Raw genomic sequence first — 23,678 nt, 5'->3', positions numbered from 1 at the left:
TTTAAATATTTTGATTTTATAATGAAACAGGTGCTTTCCGTGTTCTATAATATGAAATAATAACGGAACCTGTACATGAAATAACTTTGGAAGTTTTTAATTTCAAATGAGGTAATCGAAGATTATCAAATCAATATGTTGTCGGTTTAATTAATTGTGAGACAGTTAACTTTCAATCTATAGGTACTTACATGAATTATTCATAGCACAGTGAAGTGCTTATTTCAATTACCTCTATTATTATACCTAATAATATAACTAAGACTAAATCTAAATACTTCTTAAACATTCTACATATCTACAGATAAATAAACGTTACTCTTCAGATTAACCACAATCCTAATCCTAACTAATATTATAAATGCGAAAGTAACTGTGTCTGTCTGTCTGTCTGTCTGTCTGTCTGTTACTCTTTCACGCCAAAACTACTGAACGGATTTGAATGAAATTTGGTATACATACGGTCTAGACCCTGGGAAAGAACATAGGCTACGTTTTATCCCGGAATTCCCACGGGAAAACTTTTTAAGGCGAAGTGAAGCTCGCGGGAACAGCTAGTTCATAATAAATACACTCACGAGCAATGAAAAAGTTCCAGTGACAATAGCACCAAATAACTCCTCAACGGAAAAGTCAAGTTTAATGGCGCCTTCTGCAATATTGATATTGATACCGTACATTTAACAGCGCATCAGAATACCTATTACTAACCAACTAAAAACGTTATTATTTTTTCAAATTCTATATTAAATGTTTTAAATAATTGACGACCGAATGGCGTAGTGGTTAGTGACCCTGACTACTGAGCCGATGGTCCCGGGTTCGATTCCCGGCTGGGGCAGATATTTGTTTAAACACAGATATTTGTTCTCGGGTCTTGGATGTGCCCGTAAAATGGCAATAGGCCCGCCCCCTATTACATTGGGACTAACATAACACTCTGGCGAAAAGTGGGTGCAGCAATGCCCCTCTGCCTACCCCGCAAGGGAGTACATTAGTACAAGGCGTGAGTGCGTGTTTTTTTTAAAAATAATTGTTGTCGTTTAGTGTCGAGATTATGTAAGTGGAACTTTTTCATTTATTTATTTATTTATTTATTTATATAAGGCACATCAACAGTACATGTTACAATACACTTATAAAAGAAAGGTTAGAGAGGTACTTATCAATGGCTAGAGAGTGTATAAAATAATGTAGGGCATAAGAGTAAATTTAGCGACTATAGCTAAGCCTCGTGGTCGGGGCGTGTGGCACGCGGTCTGCGCATGCGCTGAGGGCAGAGGGCATCGGGATTCAAGTAGAGATGTACCCACTTGTATACTCACGGGCAATGAAACAGTTCCAGTGTCATATGGGACGGCAGTGGTAGGTAATAATATTATAATATAATAATAATATAATATGTGGGGACATCTCACACACGGCCATCCGACCCCAAGCTAGGCAGAGCCTGTGTTATGGGTATCGGACAGCTGATATATCTACACAAATACATAGATAGAATACATATTGAATTTAAATATTAACACCCAAGACCCGAGTACAAATATCTGTGTTTAAACAAATATCTGCCCCAGCCGGGAATCGAACCCGGGACCTTCGGCATAGCAGTCAGGGTCACCAACCACTATGCCATTCGACCGTCCAAAGTGGAACTTATGCATTGCTCGCGACTCTCGCGAGTTTACTTATACACTTTGGTTGATGAGGTGTTGATGTAGAGGTATTAACAAATAGACGTGGTGTTGAGGATAAGTCAGGTCTTATTGGTTAGTCACATGACAATTGTTTTTGATTTGTATTTTGGGTTCTTTTAGCTAGATATGAGTCTATTAAAATAATTTACATTTACGTAGGTGCTTAAGTTAAGAAAAATACTAACGAAATGAACTAACATCTCAAATTAAAATGTCCTTCTTTTACCATAAATATTCCGACGACAATGTCTAACAGCCGTAAACACGACTCTCGATTACATCCATTGATAGCCTCACCGATGATACCTTTCGGCAGATCCAATGTCACAACACTACGCACTGAATCCATTCCTTATTGAGACCTACAACGACGATGCTATTTATTCACGGTGTAAAATTTCAGCCCGACACCATCGTCAATGGTGACTTTGTCAACCAGTCTCCCTGTACCCGCCACACGACCCAACACCAAACGTAGAACTCTTTGAAACAGCGATTATAGTAACTCTGATCGCGGGTCATGTCAAGCTGGTTTGTCGAAAGAAAAAGAAAAGAGTCCATGCTTTGATGCAATCTTGAAGACCGTCGATCGCTTGGACCGCTTCATACATGAGTGCAATGCAGATGGACTGTTTTATGCAAATAGGAACCAGCCCGGAAACACAGAGGGATCCTGTTGATAATCTTCGGTTACATTGAATAATTTTATTATGCTAATTCGTTCACGATTGTGCTTTATCTTATTATAGGTGGTACTTGATCGGGTGTATGAATGGGGGTTTGTGTCTATATGGTATATAGTATAAAGCATATGGGTATCAATAAGCAATCATGTATACATGTGATGGGGTCACGCCCTTTCCTCTTTAATAAGGCTTGGTGGGCAGCTGCTTAATGTGGAACGATTGTTGTGGTATCGATTTAATTTTTTATGTTTTAGTACTAATGTAATTACATTCTATTTAGGTTTTGATAGTATTTATGTATACCTATAGATTTTTTTTTTACTTAGACCTAGTAATCTCATAAAAATAGAAACATCCATACCTACATGTCAGCTAGACATACTGATAACAACAATATAGAGTATAGGTATATATGTTATGTATGCAAATGCATCCAGTTAAGTTCATTAGCCAGCTAATCACATACAAATACTGCAAGCAATACATAACATTTCCGCACGGTACAATTTGTACTAGATCTAATGACAAGCCGCGTCGACCCGAGTAGTAAATCTCAGGCGACAAATCGAAATCGTTTATGAATCGATTCAACATCGTGTTATCAACTTGTTGATATCGATTACAATAGCTACGACTAGCACTCAAACCTTTTGTTAAGGGAAGACTTTGTTGTTTTCGATGTCATAACGAACTTATGAAAAACTAAATGTTTAATAACTGAATAATTTTAGCTTTGATCAATGCTTAGCTTGCTATGAAAATAGGTAGGTTGAAATTGTTTTTTTTAAATAAGCGCAGCCACCCACCGACTGCAGCAACCTGCACTCTGAAGTAGCCGTGTCGAGGTTATATCTACTGAAAAAATCAAACAAAGTATAATGTGTAGACGAGTTCTCCAATAAAACTGAATTAAAACTCAATTGAAAAATTGTCCTTATGAACTTTTTCAGCCGTGTGATAATTGTATCTCTCTTTACAATTACTATTTACTACTTACTCTTATGAAAGTATAATACTTGTGTAATAATTCTTAAGTACAGAAAGCTGCGTTTTGAGCCTTAAGCTAAGTCATAAGGTATCTCTTGTACTGAATAGATTGGTGTCTACAACGCGCCGCACGCAATGAGGGTGTCAACAGATTTTATTGATGGTGTTGCCATAATGTTCCAACAAAATACTGCACCTATAAAGGTGTTAGACAAAAGGTATTGCTAGACGAAAGGCAACGAATGTACGTACACAATAAAAAAATATATAGGCCACTTTTACAATGTTTAGTCCAAAAGTCGTGAGATGAAATATTTTTAAATAATCCTTTAAAAAGACTTATTTTACTAGCTAGCTAGGTATTTTTTTAATTCCGTTACAGGTTTACTGATTAGCTATTATTGCAAGACTATGTTACAAAATATTAAATATAACATACGATTCGGTTCATAAATTCTGGTATTAAGTACCTAATTTCCTAACTAATCAAATTTTACTTGCGAAACCCTGTTTTAGTTTATCAGTGGCAGCCATATTGCTGTATGTTGATAGAACTTACTTTTGACACCCCGTTGATGTCTTTTGTATGGGAAATATTTGTATACGTTTTTACTATCACTGGAAAGCTGAGTGAATAATTTAAAATAATTGAAATAAACTTTACAAATAACATATATAATATATTTTTTAAATTGGATACATTTTCTGATGGTGATACTCTAGGTTCACCCGAACGTCTATGTTAGATGTTAGAACAATTACAAAGGAATCCAATTTCAAAGGAGCTTAGCTGTCTGAGCTTTCAATAAGTGGATATGTATTAACAGAAACCCCCTCCCATAATCGATTACAATATTAAGTACTCTGAAAATATCTTCTATTAAGTAAATTACTAAAGAACTACAAATGTTAGATTTAGAGAAACAAGCGGAATTTCTTTTAGCTTGTACATTTACACAGTAAGTACACCGATGGCTCTGACATAAGTGTCCCCACAAACTCTAGCTCTAAGCGGCACTTACTCAGAACCAAACAGCCTATCTATAAATTTACAACTCAACTCAAACAAGACACGAAACTCGTTAACAACAACGCTGCAACAATTTAACAAATTATAAACATGTTATTGAATTATCCAACAATTAACCGACACAACAAACTGAATCTGAATGCGTTAAAAATGTCGAGCATGCCCGCCAAATAATAAAAATGCGATATTTAAGCGTCATAATCATAACATGCATACGATCGAAGCTTGAAAGCGCAGATATCCTGCCAAATTGAAAAGGCAGAACTCCGCGTAGCACCTCAAGTGAAATTGGTCTTCGCTTCAAAGGAAAAGAGGAGGTATTCTTGTAACCGTCTGCTGGTTGTGAGGATGTTTGTAGTTGTGCAGGTTATGTTTATGTGTACTTTGGTTTGCCGGCTGAACAATAAAGCGCACCGATGGGAGTTTACCATTCCAATCGCTGAGAAACGTGAAAAAATCCACCCACAGAGCGCGTGCGCCTCACGTTGGGCAAAAAAAACGGTTTAATAATTTATTTATTTATATAGAGCGGTTAATTTTTGGGTTGAAAGTTATTTTTACTGAATTATCATCATAATTCATAATAACATTATGTTAAAGCATTACAGACTTTGAAAAGTTAGTTAGGGTCACACTTTTCTACTTAAAAATAATAATATTATGTTAGATGATAGTGTATTGTGTAATGTAATGTAGCTAGGCGATTCTCTAAGAATTTCATCGACTAGTCATAATAAACATAAATTTATCATCTACCTTTTATTCCTTTTTTTTTTTTTAGATGTTTATTTACTTTCACAAAAAGTTTGTACAATAATTATAACAAAAACCACCCCTCGAAAACCGCGAGGTATTTAAAGGTACCTAATAATACAGTACCTATGTTATTTTTTAATGTAAAAGGAGTAGTATCTTATCACAACAGCACAATCAGGTCTCTAAGTAGTGAGTAGAAGCATTACTTTATTTTCAAAACTTAAAGGGGTAGTGAACCGCTCCTTATACATCCGTGACGTCAGCGGCGCGCGCGCAGCAAACACCAACATTCTCGAGACTTACTCTAACTTAACAAAAAAACTAATAAACGAGAGCCGTCATGCTATCGGTACGTTTAACACAACGAGGCACAGTCTTTAAACTTTCTGAGCGCTCTGAAACTTTGTTTTTCGTAAGCTAGAGTGACCTCGTTGTGGGTGCAGACGTCTGGCCGAATTTGCTCGAGAATCCTTGCCTTTATTCCATTTAGATTGCAAAAATTCTTTCCCACGACAATTAACTACCTTTGTGCAGGGTGTGTGTTGCGGTTAAAGTCTTAGGTTTGGGTGGTGTAAAGTTAGGTTTCAATTATTTCTCAAGACTAAGGTACAATTTCTGCTTAGATTTTAATAATTCTGTGCACTTTGCACTAAAATCACACGTCAATCAGCTTTCATCATTATTATTTACTCCTTAAACCCTCAAAAAATATGTGCCAACCTAATCAATTATAATAGGTATATTGATTTAATTTTGGGTTGATTTTTTACGTTTAATAATTATAATAATAATAATATGTACTTAAGCAGTTTTTATAAAACCAGACAATTATTATGGCTAACTGTACCTATATCTTTTTAACACATTTTATGCAGTATTAGCAAAACCGATATTAATACTTTACCTGCAACATATACATTACACAGTTAATGCTAATTGGAGAATTGTAACCGAGAACTACAATGTACTCACTTAGTAGTTAAGTTTATTTTAATTGTGTTTTTCCCAAGTTTACATTCTCTCTACAGGTTTTGTTGCAAAGTGAATAGGATTGAGAGTTAGTGTATTTCAGTATGCATCTGCTAATCAAGCTATTGAATAATAATATAGTAACTTTAGTACTAACGTTAAAGTTAAGTTACGAAAAAAAAATTGCTCTAATATGACAAGAGTTGAGCTACTACTAAAAAGTAACAAATTTATCATTAACTATTATCATGTTTCGGCGGAGCGGTGGTAGCACAGTCGGGTAAGCGCCCGCTTCTCACGCCAGAGATGCGGGTTCGAATCCCAGCGTTGACATGTACCAATGAGTTCTTTTAACTTAAGAACAATGTATACCATCGCTCTTACGGCGAAGTAAAACATCGTGAGGAAACCTGCATATCCAGAATTTAGCACATCTAGATATGTGAACCCACCAACCCGCAGTGGACCAGCGTGGTGGGAAATGGTTCAAGCTTAGGAAGGCAGTTTAGACCTTGGGGATATGCACAAAGGTTCCACTAGAGAGAGCCAGCATTGCGATTCTATAAAGCTTATTGTCAAAACTCGATTCTGAATCCGGAGTGAGTTTTCAAATTGACACATCGAATTTCGAGATTTTGACAAATAATGTATGAGATGACATAATTATACAAGTGAAAGGTGAAGGGAGAATGAAGATCGAAGTGAGATGTCTGATTTTACAGAATCGCAATGCAGGTGCAGGTACCTACACCCCCACAGAGAATAGAATAGAATAACATGTTTCGGCAGGAGACAACATTGTCGCCTTTATTCAACGGATTTTCATTGTCAATTTTGTCACTATTATACTTGTAATTTAACTTATTTGTCCAAAAGTTACATCTTAAAATTGACGAGCTTTATTAAGCAGGGCCCAGTTTGTTATAGGCACCGAATGTAAATGCACCTTAATTAAACTAGTACTTAAGTTAAACAGTAAAAACCAACGATCATCTACTAAAACTAACATATAATTAGAATCAGTTTTAGCCATGCCGAAACGTATCTGGCCAATATGGAAGTATAATATTAATCCCAAAGTTTAACAAATACTTATCGCAAAATAATAATCTCGAACCATTAATTCAGAAAGGGATACCTACTTAATATATCGGTTAGCAGTAACTGAGATCCGTTGTAATCAATCACAAATTACTTTTATTCTCAGAAGGCCTGGGAACTTCAATCATATCAGCTATTTTAATAGCGACCGATCATCGTCTGTACTGGAAACGTTTCCCTCTGAGCCTGTCATTTATTTTATTGTTTTTTTACTCTACAATGATCAGTATTTCTGAACTGTAGTAACTTCTGAACGATTTTATCGTAACGCCAGACAAAAGTTTAATAAACCAATTATATTTTTGAATCTGTTTCCGTAAAAAATATAACAAAGAAGTTCAAACGACAACCGTAAGATGGCATCCGTATCGTTCCTCTAAAATCGATAAGAATTTAAAAAATCCTTAAAAAACGGAAAACGTGCGTGCGCGTCGCCAGTCAATAATCTTGTTACCTTTTACTTAAACTTTCGAGAAGTTTCAATAAATTGATTATCATAATAAACATCATTAGTCATTGGGGGCGTGCATTAAATCACTCGGTGGTACTTTGATAGTCGCGTGACGCGGCTACCCGTGTTCGCACGCGATCTTTATAAGAGCTTTATTCAGCCCCCAGGCTACGCTTGTGCTTTATGAAAAAGAACATTAGCGTAGTCTTGCGCATGTTCTGGAAGTTTTTTATGGGTATTTTTGGTTTTGTAAATGTGTAGGTTGTTTTGGAGATGTGTAAAGTGCAGTTGGTCGCACGCTCTGTATGTGGTTTGCGTTATGTTAATAACTGTACCTACTTACGAGTATACCTAAGAATTAAATAATTTGCAAAAATATCCTAAATAAAACCACTCTTAAATGATGGGTTTGAGTTCTATAAACACTGAAAAAAGTTGTTAAACAACCTCTTTAAAGACTCTTCGTATGAATTCAACGGAAAAAAACGTTTGAAAAACTTACTTTGAATAGAGCTAGAATACCAGCCAGTGCGCCCTGCACTAAGCATTAAGTAAGTACCTAGTTACTCGTGGAGCGTAACGGCTCTAATTTGAATTTGAATCTAGAACACGGTTCCCGCCCAACGCACGGCTACGCCCATTGGTAGGCGCTACTTATCTGATCTAGCTCGGTGCTAGCTGTTGCCCGCGAACCTCACTTGCATAGTTAATATATTGGGCTTCAACAGAAGAATATTTACATTATTTCCAACAACAACAAAAATTACAAATATGAAAGAGATGTGTAGCTGTGCATTTCTCAAATAACATATAAAACGCCAGTAAATAATACATCCAACTTTTTGTGGTCATGTAGTATAGAGGTATCATATATCCTCGACATAATTGCCTAGAAGATTTAATCTGATCTGATTCGCTAAAATTTAAATATTTGAACCGATCGGAAATAAAATAATCCGAAAGAAACTACAATCAAACGGACAACAGCACTGAATTTGTATCGTATGCATGTGCCGCTTACCTTACCTCTATGTAAGATATGCATTTTCCACTTAATCGTGCCTATTCCGATAGGCCAGGAAGATAGGGCAGCCTTGGTTCTATTGTGCAAGTAGCATGTGTGTGAGTGAGATGTACTGATAGGCTGGTTGCTTATTTACTATAAATTTCAGTATGCATACATACATTTGATTTAACAATGCGTGAATGCAGGGTGTGGAGTGGAATACATTGCAAAAGGGGTATTTAAAGAGAAAACGCGCGAGCCCTTCATTCTGAATAACCATTGTTCTAGGTACGACATTTGGAAATTCCAGAAGATAAAAAAATATCATGCAACAACTCATAAAGAAAAGTTACGCGAATAAGCAAAATAGTTTATGTAAATTTTCAGAAACAAAAACTGTTCTGGATGCGCCCCTTGATGGGTTGACCCCTTTTGATTCAATTTAACACTTTACAACACTCTTTATAACAGTGTGTGTACATATATTATACCTAGGTATGTGTTTCTTTCCACATCTAGATAGAGACGTATGTATTACATTAAGATTGCCACGATAGTCAATTACTCAGGGCATGTGCAAAAGCTTGGTTGCATTGTGTATTTCATTATACGTCACATGTAGAAACCACAAAAAGCCGTCGTGTTTTCATACTTGCTGAAAGTTTTGATATTGAAGAAATTCAATTATCACAGTTTAAATTTGCACAAAATAGTCGTGCTTATTAAAATACATATTGTGTTTTATTAAATATTCAGTTTCGTTAAGACTGAGAAATGGGTCTTGCTAATGATTGTTAAAGAATCGTTCACAGTGCCCACGAACTTTTTACTCAAACAACAAAAAAAACTACGATATTTTGCATTCCCATAATAGTAGCTAATGCTCGTATTAAATTCGATTCGATTTGTCAAACACGTACAAAGGCCGGCTTGTAATTTGTGAGTCTACGCGCGACGTGACGACTCAGGTTCGATTCCCGGCCGGCTTTCCCACGGTCGGGTTCACAGGTTGAAGTAATATGTGGCATATGTATTATTGGTGAACAGTGGAAGATTACTGGACAGTTTTTAAGCGCCAATAGCAGTTGTTTTTCGCATTTCAATATACCTACTCGTACTTACACTGAGCTTTACAAAAAAATAAGAAAATTGTAGAGTTTCTCTTCTATATTTTAGTGCACATGTTGGTAATTCAATAGAAAACAAGCGCTTCCAATTTTCAAAGTAGTGTAGATCTTTAATGTTGTGTTGGATAATATTATGATCTTATACATAATATTAACTACATAATTTTAGACCGCATTGATATAACACAGGACACTAACTACCAGTTCACCTTACACTACTAGTACTTCACCCCATTTTCACGCTAACCTAAACAAAAATATTTCACACTACCGTCTACGCCCATAACTGAAGCAGATCGGTAGATATCTAGATCTGTCTAGATAGGACTCAGCTCCCGTCACAGCGGCTAGGCTTGTAACGAGGGGAAACCGGCCACATTTCACTGTGAAACACGCCTTTATTTATTGTACAAGTAGGCCCTATGGACGCGCCCTAAATGCTACACTTGCTGAAACAATTTAAAGCAAAATATAGTATCGCTCTAAGATGATATCAATACACGTTACAAGGTATAAGTAAATTTCAATGATGTCTGGTTTCCCGACATTTTTTCTTTCCGGCAAACACTAGAATAGCTTGGTTTGGCTTAGGTTTGTCACTGTGGTGAAAAGATTGGCCATTCAATGAGCGTCAGTCGCCGACTGCCTTGGGTGCAGCGGAGCTTCTTTCAGGCACCCCTTTCTCAATACAATTGCAGTTAACTGCTCTTACAAACCTTCCAAAGTACTCATTTCATTCAGTTTACTCGGGAGCTAGGCTGGCTGAGTTGAAATTAAGGGGATATGTGCAAAAGTTCCACTCGAGAGAGCCACATACAGGAACTTCGCACCCTCTCAGACCTAATCCTCCAGTCCAGTACTGCTACTCTTGATACGCAAGACGTTTATTCATATTGCGTTAATATTGTGCTCGAGTCAGAACCAATTTCAATTTAGATTTGGTACTCTTGACGTCTATTTGGTTACAATTCGGTTTCACTTAAAATTTGGTTACGATTGTTTGAAACTTTTTTTACGACTTTGTGAAAGAATGAATGAAAAGGAAAAAATAACAAAAACTGTCGTGAATAGTGTCAAGTTGACACTATCGAAGCGTCTGTAGTCGAGCGGGCCTCAGCGATCGTAACCGATCACTGAGGTTAAGCAACAACTGGCACGGTCAGCAATTGTATGGGTGACCAATTTCAAGTGGTTCTTTTCTGGACGCTTCCGTGCTTACGTTAAGCCGTGGGGCCCGGTTGCTGCTTCAGCAGTCCTTAATCCTAGTCAGAGGCCTGTACTGTATTTTATTTATGTAGCCTTGATGTATGTAACAAGTGTATCATTTGTTGGTCTTCAAATAAATAAATAAACTCTTTCAGCACAAGCTTGCTTGTGTTGGGGTCCACCAACCCGCACTAGGCCAGCGTGGTGGACTAGGCCTAAACCCTTACTTCATGAAGGGCTCTATGTCTCCACATAGTTCATCAAAAAGTTCTTTTGTGAGGCGGTAATTATCGACGAACTCCGCCTGTCCCATTTCCACTGCTTCGTCCAAATATCTCAGCATTCGCCGCTGATTTTTGCGCCTCCGGATATCTCTTCGCTGCGCATTGCGCAAAATCGCTATTCGTAGTGCTAAATAAGCCATAACACAGCACCTTTAGTCTCAAATACCAGTACCACACAAAACCACACAAAATCGCCACTCACAAGTACAAATACAAGTAATAAAGTTACTTTTTTCTTCTTGCCTTAGCGATTGCGTATATCCAGTATGTTCAATATTGACAACTGTCAAAATGGCGGTCAAGAGTACCAACTTGCGTTCGTAACCGAATTTAGACTAGTTCACCCGAAAACCACCAAATACGGTAGGCAAGGTGGCGCCACCATCGTGTTCCAGAGTGCCAAATGACTCGAAGGCAAGCGTGACACAATCGATTGCGCGTCGAGAGTACCACTACAGATTCTAATCACATTCTGTTCGTCGCCATCGTCACCCAATCGGAAATAAGCGTAACCAGCTGAATAATTTAACATATAAATAATTTAATACGTGTACTTTTACCGTAACTTTATTTGCTCGGTATAAACCGCCTGTGTGACACTAACGATGTGTACCGAACTGCTATGAATCATGCGCATACATACGCATCTGAGCCGAACGCTTTGTAAATCAACAGCATCATAACCAAGAATATTGAGAAGGTATAGTCCTTTAAGTGCGTAGTTAAGGTGTAGTTATTTCATGAAAAAAAAACTTTAATTTATATGAATTAACTGACATGAAATACCTAATTGCTTAAAGTCCTCTATTATTGTTTCAATTTGTATTATTTACTTGTGAAGAATTATCTGAAAACTATTCTTAAAGAGGTTCTGTGACAGGCCCCTAGATGATCCTCGAATACTGAAATCAAGCGCTTGCAGCGCAAAAATGTATATGAAAATAGGTGCAAAAGCCTCAGCTATGGTCCTGAAAAAGGTGAACATTATAGGATTCTGTAAGAAAAACATTCAGGAACCGCTGTCAATGATCAAAGATTACAATACAATACTTAACTATAATTAATTAATACTCTCAATATTTTGATTGAAAATAATCGATAGATTTAAGTTACATTACATTCCTAATAACCCTTAACATAAAGTAATAGGTCTCTAAATATCGTTTCAAATGAGCATTAATGAGCGGGCGAGCGTCGCGTCTTCATTCTTCGCATGAAGTATTTATGTTCTCATTATGAAAACTCTTTGGAATGCGGTGCGAATTTTTGTAATTCGAACTTTCGATTGCCGAATTGCTCCAATATCGAACCAGAGGGGATATCGCGAAGTCGAAACTAATAACATTTATGAAGTAATTAGTGTTGAATGCAATCATTTGAATCCGAAAACCATAGAAAAACGCAGACTCTGCTTTGAAAATCGTTGTCAAAATGAGTTCACGGCTCAGGCACGGCACGGGGCCCAAACGAGAAAATACTTCCCTTCCCTTATTTAGATTAAATAAATACAAATAAGTATTTCAAAATCATGAAAATATATATTTTGCAATCAAAATAATTTTTATTGATTACGTAAACAATGAAAGTACTTGACCTAGAACCATCCAACTACAATAATATTCTAGTTACCAATCAAATTCGAAAGTCGAAACCCAATTCCAACAACTTTAATTTCTATAATAATGAGCCGTGGTATATTTACATGCATTTTTTATTAGACATGCCATTATGACTGCTGGCTGAGCTGTATAATGTTTTGTGGTGGCATCTTTTGACCCGGCGCGTGTCCTCGGGCGAAACAGTAAATAATGACCTGTACGTACGTATAAATTATAGAATGGAATCGTAAAACTTAGGGATGGAAGTATATGGAGCTGTTAAGTCATAACTATGAAATAATTATTTATCAATGTAAAGGCAAATGGTGGATGGTGTTTGACATAAGTATGTAATGTTTCACATGTGGGACAGACTTGGATATCGAAAGTCGTCTGAACAAGGCAAGAGTCGCGTTTGTCCAGTTAAAAACAGCGTGGAGCTCCAGCGCCATCACCCGTCACCCGGCGAACAAAAGTGAGTATTTTCGAGTCTAACGGTGCTATTATAGGTATGGGTGCGAGACTTGGTTCTTTCGGAAAGGTCTATCAAGCAAGATACAAGTATTTAGAAATAAATGATTAAGGCGGATCTTGTGGATTTACTGGCCACGAACCATTTCGAACGAAGAGCTGTGGAGATTGATTAAGCAGAAACCTATGGGCCAAGAAATCCTCATACAAACTACTTAACAGATTTTAATGAGACGTGGCTATGAACACTAGGGGTTACAAAATCACCCTGAAAAAACAAAATGTAAATCGTTTCAGCCGTTTGAGAGTTACGCTACCACAGACACAGATACACGGAAACGTAAATATTATAACACCCCTCTTTAAAAACAGTTAAAACAATAATTATTTTTTCTATAGAAAAAAGTTATTTCAGTTTTGTTATAAATCCCATTGTGAAGACCAGATACTGTCTTTTAATAGTGTTCTTTCAATTCAGTAATTAGAAGTTACGAGTGGTAGAGTATGACTGCATTCACGTTTTTTTCTTATTAATCATTTATTTGAAATACTACGGTTACGTATACCACTGGTCCACTGTACAGGGAAAAATTCTTAAACATGATAATGAACATTGAAATACTCAACATTCTTAACCCAACATACTAAAACCTTCACTAACACCCCGACTTATCCACTCTATACATATCATAAATTATGAGAAGACAACTCCGTGAATGTTTTGCATAAAGGTCGTTACTGGCCATGATGGATGAGGATCACACGAGCGCGCGGAGGACGGCCGAGGACCGGCGGAGACAGCCGAGGAAAGCGACCGTGGCGCCTCGCGGCGGTTATTTCAACTATTCCAATGAGCTGTCAATGTTAGTTGCGCGCGCGCGCATTGACTGGTGCTTTTTATGTAATGCCTTGTACCCTTTGTTTTGTTCGTGAAAAGTTGTCTGACGTTTTGGTTTCATTTATAAAACGATGTTTTTTTTCTGACATTAATGTGAATAAGATGTTAGGTTAACTTATAAGTACCCGAAATAGTGTGTAATAATGTAGCAATAAAAAATATCATGATTCAATTTTGATAAAAAAAATATTAGGTACCCAGAAAACTTCTTTCGTTTTATATTTGTGCATACAACACATTCTTCTTACCAATCATCCTAGTTCAGAATCTAAAATCGAATTACGATCAAACTCTATAAAACCTATCATTGCCCCTGAAAATGGAATGCAACAAAAATCGTGACAATCATCTAGAGGCTAACTTTAAAACGAGGACGCCTTATAATAATGTCTTATGAGACCGCCCTAATGTCTATACCGATACACCTAAGCCTCAAAATGTTCAATGTCCCAAAAAACCCGCAAGCAACCGTGAGAACACGGCCGTCGGCGCTACAGTGACTCGCTTTCATATGATATATTACCCTAAACGTGCCATTTAGCGCTTACGCGTTCCGACTTAAGTATAGTGAGGCAAATTAGAAAAAAAATGTAAACACAACATTGTACGAATTCAATAATTAGATTAAGATTATAATGAGGGGGCTGTAGGGCCGTCGGCGACGGCGGGTCGCGCGCCGGGCCCGCCCTGTGGCGCCTCGGGCAGGCCTTTTTTGACCCTATTTGTTTTAATTACCGCCGAATGATCTTTAGGACAACACGGGCCCTTTGTGCTAGTCGAAAATTGGCCCTAATTGGCGGTAGGCCGCAACGGATCGAGTTGATCGCGCCGCCCGCGCCGGCGGGGGTGGCTCCGTACGGGGCGCGTGACCCGACACAGCCGACTTAATGGTTTCTGGGAGTCACTTCACGGTAAAGATTTCGCCGCTTTAACTAATTTCTACATAATGCTTATGAGATCCCCTAACCAGGTTGAAAGTAGGGAAGATACGCGGTATCCAAGTAGGTCATTAGATTGAATTTTGACCGTAAGTTTAGGATAATGATAGCCAAATAATATAGCTCTCAATCTGTACCGACGCAGCAAGTATTATAATTATGAAAATTCAGTCAAAATTCCTCGATCCAGACGTCGCCAGGTGGATTTCCTAAGGAATTCTTCACATATTTCCCTCCGAAGTTCCCAATATTACCGCATGTCCGATCGATTACCGAATAACTCGGTAAACGCTTGTAATCGCCTCTGCGGTCGCTTAGCATCGTCATTACAGGGGATAAGGCTATTACACGATGCTTAAATTACGTTAAACATCATTCAAAGCAAAAGTAATCTTGTTTGTGGATTTCTCTGAAATATCTCCGGATAGTTTCAAAAAAGTCGTTCATTCACAATAAAACCTAAAAGACCTGGTGCACAGAATTCCTGGGCTAAAAGTCACGCCCTAAAACCCAGGCTTTTATCATTAACAAAATCTCCTAAAACAGTTTGTTGATGTAGAAAATCCCACGGTCGTAAACGCTTTACTAAAATGTGAGAGGCTCAAACTTTCGCCTGAAGCAAACGGTAGAGCCGCTGCAGCAGCAACGGCAACCATCCATCACTTTACAGACTACGATGATGTAGTACCTAATGAGGGCACAGAACAAACTAATCCAAAAACAGCCAGTGTCGATACTGGCAGAGTTTCTCGTGTCGCGCATGGAGATTTCTTAGTCTGTGGTGGCGAGGTTCTTGGATTCAGTGAGCAGGAGAGGTCACACGCGATCGAAGCATTCGGGGCACGTGGGAAAGAGTCAGAGCGGGCGGGGCGGCCCGCGGCAATCCGCCACAGTTGACGATCCACCGAGATTATAAAATATATCCGACATCGGTGCGAGCGGACTAGCTCGATTTATGTGGGATAATGCCGGATAATTGTACGTGAACGTTGCGTATGCGTCGATAAGGAAAAGGATGGAATTGTCATTTGCATAAGCCCAGTTTAGGCGTAGGTGCTAGTGTAGATGATTTGTCGATGTTCTTCTCACGTTTAGCTTGTCACTATCTTCGTGGGAAATCTATTGATTTTGTGACAAATATCTGTGAGAAAATTGTTATACTCTTAATTTTATTTATTTAAGTATTTAATTATTTAGTCACTGTGTAATGCCTATAAGTACCTACATTATGGTGTAATATCTGTGGTCGAGTCTGAATTGTCTCAAAAAAGAAGCAAGCAGCTACGGATGAACCGAGACCGCTGGAGGGCGAATTCTCCAAAAAACGGTCCAAGAGGTCAAATGTCGAACAATTTATTGCCTCCACAGTAAGGATCGAAACTGCTGGGCGATTTCGGCTTTACTTTGGAAGGTCCAAGCTAACCTCTAATTAGGGATTATGAGAATATTCACACAGGTGCAGGCACAACCCTAATAAGCATTTTGGCTTTAGGCAAAAGTCGTGAGGACCCGAAAGTTAATGCTCTGGGTGTTGTGGTGCAGGTGATTTCGATTTTGGTCTTTGTTTTTGTAGCGTTTTTTAGGTGATCTAGGTTATTATATAGGTTTAGCGTTTTCATAAAGTTAGCAGAAAGTTACTGGTTTTCTTATTCTTAAATTTTGTTCAACACTTTTTTGTATTACTTCAGACTCTTCTCGGCTTTACTTGAACTGTAATCAGTGTCATCAGGATCAGCCACGCGTTGAAGAAACGTGGACGTTATCTCAGTAATAAAACTAATAAAATTACTCTAAACGGTAGTTATGACCACCTTTGAACTACATCAAGTCCATTTATCTAAGTACACTAATTCCTTAATAAAAGCTTGCTAAAATGAATCTTATTATATAATGCTTTAAGGGCATGCATTTTCTTAAGGGCATTTCTCCTATCATGTGGAGATTTAACAGTTACATTAAAACAAACAGGCTCACATACATGTCATCTTTCAGAGGTTAATATTTTATTCGTGCTACAATTTATGACCATCATAGCGCAGTTAGAGGCACCATGATTTTTTTGTAGCGCCACATATCGTCGCAGAAATATAATAATCCCTTGGTATATAATATATACGGCACATAAACTCATATGTAGGTTCGCAAATGCGATAAATAAATAGCAGTGAAATTGTATGAATACCGTGACTTAAAAAATATGACGATAAAAGTCAAGTCGTCAGCACAGGGCTTTCAGTAACTTGAGCAAGCCAGTCACATAAGTTGTCCTCCTTCCGTGCACTTGGTATTCAGACGGCTGATAGGAGTGATTGTTTCATCGTAGACTCATCGTTGAATCTCATAAATTTTCTTGACAATAAGCCCGCTGTATTCATGATAAATTGATTAATTTAAGTCGCTTGAGGAGTCGTGGTCTGGGATCTTCTTCTGGGGCACACCTGATGCAGAGGCTATCCCTGGCTGTGCAGCGTGGTAACGCTGCCAGTGTCATGGGTACCTTTGGGTCGGGTGTGGCTCGGAGGGGTATTTTTGATTAGTTAGTTATAATAAGTAAGTAGTAAGTATATTTGTAGTTATATTATAATTATTATTAATTTTTTTTTTTTGACGAAACTTTTAGTGGATATAATGCATGTTTGTGACTTATATGTTTTTATGAATAAATTAAGTAGTAAATCAGAGTAATAAATAAATTTAAGTCTGTTTGTAAACCTGTGTGTAACTTGTCTATATTTTGTGTACAATGAATATTTTTTTTTAATTTTATTTTTTTTGTAACTTTTTGCAACATCTCGTTTACTCGTACAAGGTAGCATTACACCAAAAAGCTCCATTGATGTTCCCGACTCTATCTCACTCATTATACGAATTTCCCCAAAATGTCGGGATAATTATGAGTTATGGCTGATTAAGCTTTGCGGTTGGTCTTTTGGCCAAGTAGCCGGTAGATCAGTGGCGCCAGTCAGTTAGTCATTTTACTGGGAAATTATGGTTAGTTATAAGGCCTTTTGATTAATGTTATGAACTGTTTCATTGATATAATCATAGAGAGGGAAATTGGCAAATATTGTAGCGGAGCGGCGGTGGCGTCGGCGTGGCGTGGGCGTGGCGTTGGATTGTGAGTGTTAAAAGTTTTTGGTTTTATTTGTTAATAAATAGGTAGGTACTATGTAATGTAGTAAGTAGTAATAACTTAATATTTGACAGACTGAAATCAAGCCTAAATTTCCTTCGCATAAATATTCTTCATTCCATGGATGGACAAAGTCGGAGTAGTAATTTTGTGACTATTAGGTATATTAAATTATATCATTTCAAACAAAAGAAAACATTTTATTACCGAAATGAAATTGTCTCCACACCAATTTATATATTATAAAGTCGCAGAAAAAGCACAGGAAGGCACGTAGAGACAACTGCCATAAAAGTGACCGCAAAATGCGAAATTAGTAGGACATTACAACTGTCAAAACTTATAATTCTCTTCAAAAAGTTACCCTAATCATTGCCGATCGAAATATCATTTTCCGATGACGATCCAGACTGACAGTTAAAGATTTCTGTCTTGAGAGTAGGACCCGTAAGCTATATTTTACGTCACAACAAAATTACTATATTCTATTCCCATATCATTCAGAACTACAGCACCGATTATAACCGCATTTGCCCACAGAATTGTAACCATTTAATAACGGGTTCACAACAAAATCCCGCATTTTGGTTCCTTTATAATTATACGTCTGTCGTTGCATCGATTTCCTATTTTTTCCGCTTACCTGTTTTACTTAGAAGGTGATTCGAAATGAATAGAACCGAGTCTTTTTTAACTAAGAGGTAGTTTAGTACCCCTTCTGAGATAATTACTCATCTATTATGATGCTATTTAATTACTGAAATGGGTTCAACGGTTAGAACTGATGTAGTATAAATGCGTTTTAACAAATAGGGAAAAAATTGCGATAAGGAGGTGGATTTTTCGAATTGCATTTTTTTGCTATCTATTGCAGTATAAAATGAACTTGTCAAGACCCACATTTCTGTTACGTTCGCATTATTACTTGTTAAGTAATTATTATAATTTAACTCACATATTTTTTCCCGTGTTTTAACGCAGTCCATGCTTATAACTGTACGTAGGTACTTACAGTACCCTACCCTAAGTATTTACAGTTTTTTTCATGATATTATTATTTATAGTGGAAAAGCTTTAGTCAGCTCCACAACATAATAAAGCTTATATTTCCAAGTCTAGCTAGTCTCGTGAACTATATTTAATTCTTTATTTCCCGTTAATAAGGTCGAAATCGACTGTACAAGTTCCTACTTACCTGCATAGTAAAGGTGCTGGGTCTCCGATTTGCTTGTCAATCATATTGAGCTTACATGACAGTTGAACGAAAGGTCTCATTGTGATGGCTCATGTCGTGTCTAGTCATAAAATTATGCCACGTAATTATTGTTTCTTTTGCACTTCACTGATCTGTTTTGGTTATTTTATTATAATAAAGCCTACTTAACGCTGTTTGTTTCAACTACATAAGTAACAGTAAGAATGTAGGAAATAGTAAAGATTTTTATTTTTTATGTTTTGAAATAAGAATGATATGTAAAAAATTACACTAGATTATATAATTAGTTACCGGTACGTGTTAAATAGAGTAAAACAAAAATCTATTAAAACACATATTATTAAAACTTAGGTGTCTTCTTTGCACTGCTCACTCTACAAAATGTGTTAACTTTAATTATAAATTCAGATATAGGTACCTTAATATTAATTCGACGACGACGACCGAATGGCGTAGTGGTTAGTGGCCCTGACTGCTATGCCGAAGGTCCCGGGTTCGATTCCCGGCTGGGGCAGATATTTGTTTAAAGACAGATATTTGTACTCGGGTCTTGGGTGTTGATATTTATATTTAGTATCTATCTATCTATGTATTTGTGTAGATATATCAGTTGTCCGACACCCATAACACAGGTTCTGCCTAGCTTGGGGTCGGATGGCCGTGTGTGAGATGTCCCCACATATTTATTTATTTATTTATTTATTTATTTAATTAAGTTTATTAGGTATATGTGAATTAATTGTAATTTAGCATTTAAAAGTAGCAGTTTATTTATATAAGTGTACACTTCATTGTTTATTAAATTAAATAATGAAAAGTACCTAATAAATACTGTATTAAATATTATGAACAATAGAAATTCGATTTTGGTTTCACACTCTTTTATTTTGATATCTCCAGCTAATATCCTTCACCGTAACGTACAACACGCGCCAACCTAGCCAAGTCACGCAGGGCATCATTCACACTGAATATTCACTCCTAACACTCTATCACAAAGTTCACAATGCAATAACAAATTTTATTATATTCATACAAATACTATAACATGATTGGCAGCTGTCATACATCGTTGATTGGCCTCCATTGCAGGCAATTATCACCCCTGCCGTCACCTGTTTAGGGGTCTTTACCACAAGTTCAATAATAAGGCTGGGGTGATTTAGATTTGAGGATTCAATAAAAGTAATGGTGTTGCTTTTAGTAAAGAATCCCAATAATTTCTGAAAAAAAAACGTAGTAATAATGTATGATATATTTGTGCTTATATGCTGTTGCTTATTTACGTGTCAGTTAAATAATTAGATCCGAGATGAAACATGGGTAAAAAATCTAAAATATTTTTCAAATAAAATTATAATAGAGAAACTTACAGGCTGGTTCCTTATAAGAATCAAATAACTTACCTACTATTCCCTTAATTTAATACCATCTCTACATCAAAAACAAAAGAACAGCAACATAAATCACCTACAAAATTATCGGTATCAAATATAATTATTTCACCTAAGTGGCAATAAATTTATATATAATTCGTCTACTTCTTGTGTGCTACTTCAGATGGTTGTTACGTTAATATTATTTGGCTGCAGGCTGAAGCAATTTTCGTCATTAATAATAATGTAATACATTTTTTGATGTTCTAAATCTATGGTTCACAACCTAGTAAACTGTGTGTTGCTGGAAGCTTGAGAAGTTCTTTGGATAACGGTATAAGGAAGTACAATTACCTGATTTCATATATTATTTAGGTATTTTGAAGCCCACTTAATAGTTACAGAAATTGTGACTCTATTTCAGTTTTAACATCCAACTGAAAAAAGAGTTATGAGGAAAAAGTATGTCTTTGAATCATTGAACACATGAACCGTCGTACCTTACAACCTACGTCCCGTAATAGATTCAAATGGATTCCTACCTCCAAGTGTTATTTAAATCGATAGACAGCTCCCGAAATGTTCATATTACCATAATTGAAACAATAAATCTATCGATCAGAACTAGGCAACAACATTCACTCATTTATCCGATAAATCAATTCAAACTTCATAAATCAACTGTAGGGCTCCTAAGATCAGCCGCGTCTACCGACAGCCAAAGCGCTTGAAATATTACTCAAGAGAATCTCTAAATTCGATTTTAATCCGTCCCGATTGCCGTTAATTGGGGCGCGGTTCATCCAAGCAATAATCAAAACAATTATTAAAATCACTCCCCGGTCGAAATCCAAACGAAATCCTGGGAAAATTCCCATCTGAAGAGGATTTCGCAAGTTTAGCTCCGATTGAGCTTAATCGAATGGCTGTGAATGCAATTTTCATTGACTGGCAAATTGGCAATCGTCAATCAGAGATACAGTGATTCGCAATCATTTTAGACGGATCCACTTTAGGCCTCGGGATCAGTTGGAGTTAGAAATACCTGCGATTTTAATTAAATGGCTGCGTCGTTATTTATTACTAAATCGCTACAATCTGGGAAAATATACACAAAGTTCTAAATACAATTTAAATTTAATAAAGACTATATTTAGAATAAATTACAAAATAATAAAGTCCTTTAAGAACCTATGTAAGTATACATAAATTCTGTTAATTTACTTGCATTATTTGAATGCTTGTTCATCATTCATCATACTGTTCTGCTTCAAAAGACAAATAAAGGAACATTATTCTGTCTTTCCTTTAATATTACCTACCTACGTATGTATCTCTTTTATATTATAAGTATTATCATAATTGATGTGTATGTTGTGTGTGTTTTTTTTGAAGTTATATTGTATTGAAGTCTGTTGGTACTACATTATCCAGTAATCGAATAGTTATCGTAGAAACGTCGGTATATATTCTCAAAATTAAAAATTGCAAAACTAATATTTTTGTACCTATACTATAATAATTATGTCATATATTTTTGCTAGAATAGAAGAATACTTTATTTGCGTAAAACATGGTATTACATAGATATCAATATTATCGAAAAGTGCTCATGTTTAGCCAAATTATATTAGCATGCAAATCATTATTTCTAGAGTAGGTACTTACAAACTAATATTTACATTATTAACTACTCTAACTACTACTGTTACTCTACTCTACTGCTGTTTCTGATAAAGAGTTGAGCTTTGGCTCAAAAGCTCCAAAGCTGCGCGTAGCGACATCGCGCTGTGACAAATGACATCGCGCAGTTCAGAAGCTGGCCGATAGATGGCGCACTTAAATATTTTCATCTCCTGTAGGTATATTATATTTTATAGTATGTACACAACCTACAGCCTCACTTTTTTCAGTCACTGGTCTCTAGAGTAACTTTCTGCTGAAATTCCGATACTTCAAAACATTACCAAATAATAACAAAAATGTGTGTGCCAACTTTACGTGCTCAAGAACTTACACATAGGTAAGTACTTAGGTACCTACCTAATGCCTATAAAAACGGAGATCAGCACTCAGCAGGAAAACACTCGTATATCACCTTAATTACAGTGGCCATTTTAATAACATGTCTTTATTCGCACGTAAAACACATTTCACGCACGATACATCTATATGATGTCCGTTTGTGCACGCAACTTCGTAAGCAATTAGTCAAACCGTGTAGTTACTACGAGTGTTTTTTTGTCATAGCTGGGTAATGGGTAATCCTCTTTTTTTATTCAGAATATAGGTATAAACCAGTAATAATATAAATTTAACTAAATTGAGCGTCATGATTGTCATGTTACTTAGGTATGTTCGTTAAAATTTCAAAGTTATGTTCATAGTACCTACAACTAAATACATACAAATACTACTCCACTACTACTAATGTACCTAAATGTCGATCGCGAGCCCAATGATAGCAAAGCATACTTTTACCAATAATTAAGTAGAATTGTTTGAGTTTAACAGAATTATCTGCTGATACCGACGGATTAGTTAACTACAGTTACTGTCGTACAGTGAACAACTTGTAATCATGTCACTTCTATACTCTATACTTGGTCCATAGTAGTGGATATTAACTTCTTCTTACCGGGACGGTGACTAGGGTTTAGTGGTGATAGGATTGGCCAGTCAGATTATTCTCAGTCGCTGACTATCCATAGTGTGGGAGTATACCTAAATTATGAGAAACACTAGGTA

This window comes from Plutella xylostella, chromosome 3 (genome assembly GCF_932276165.1).
Source record: "Plutella xylostella chromosome 3, ilPluXylo3.1, whole genome shotgun sequence".
NCBI lineage: Eukaryota > Metazoa > Arthropoda > Insecta > Lepidoptera > Plutellidae > Plutella > Plutella xylostella.
Note: the sequence above shows the minus strand (reverse complement) of the source record.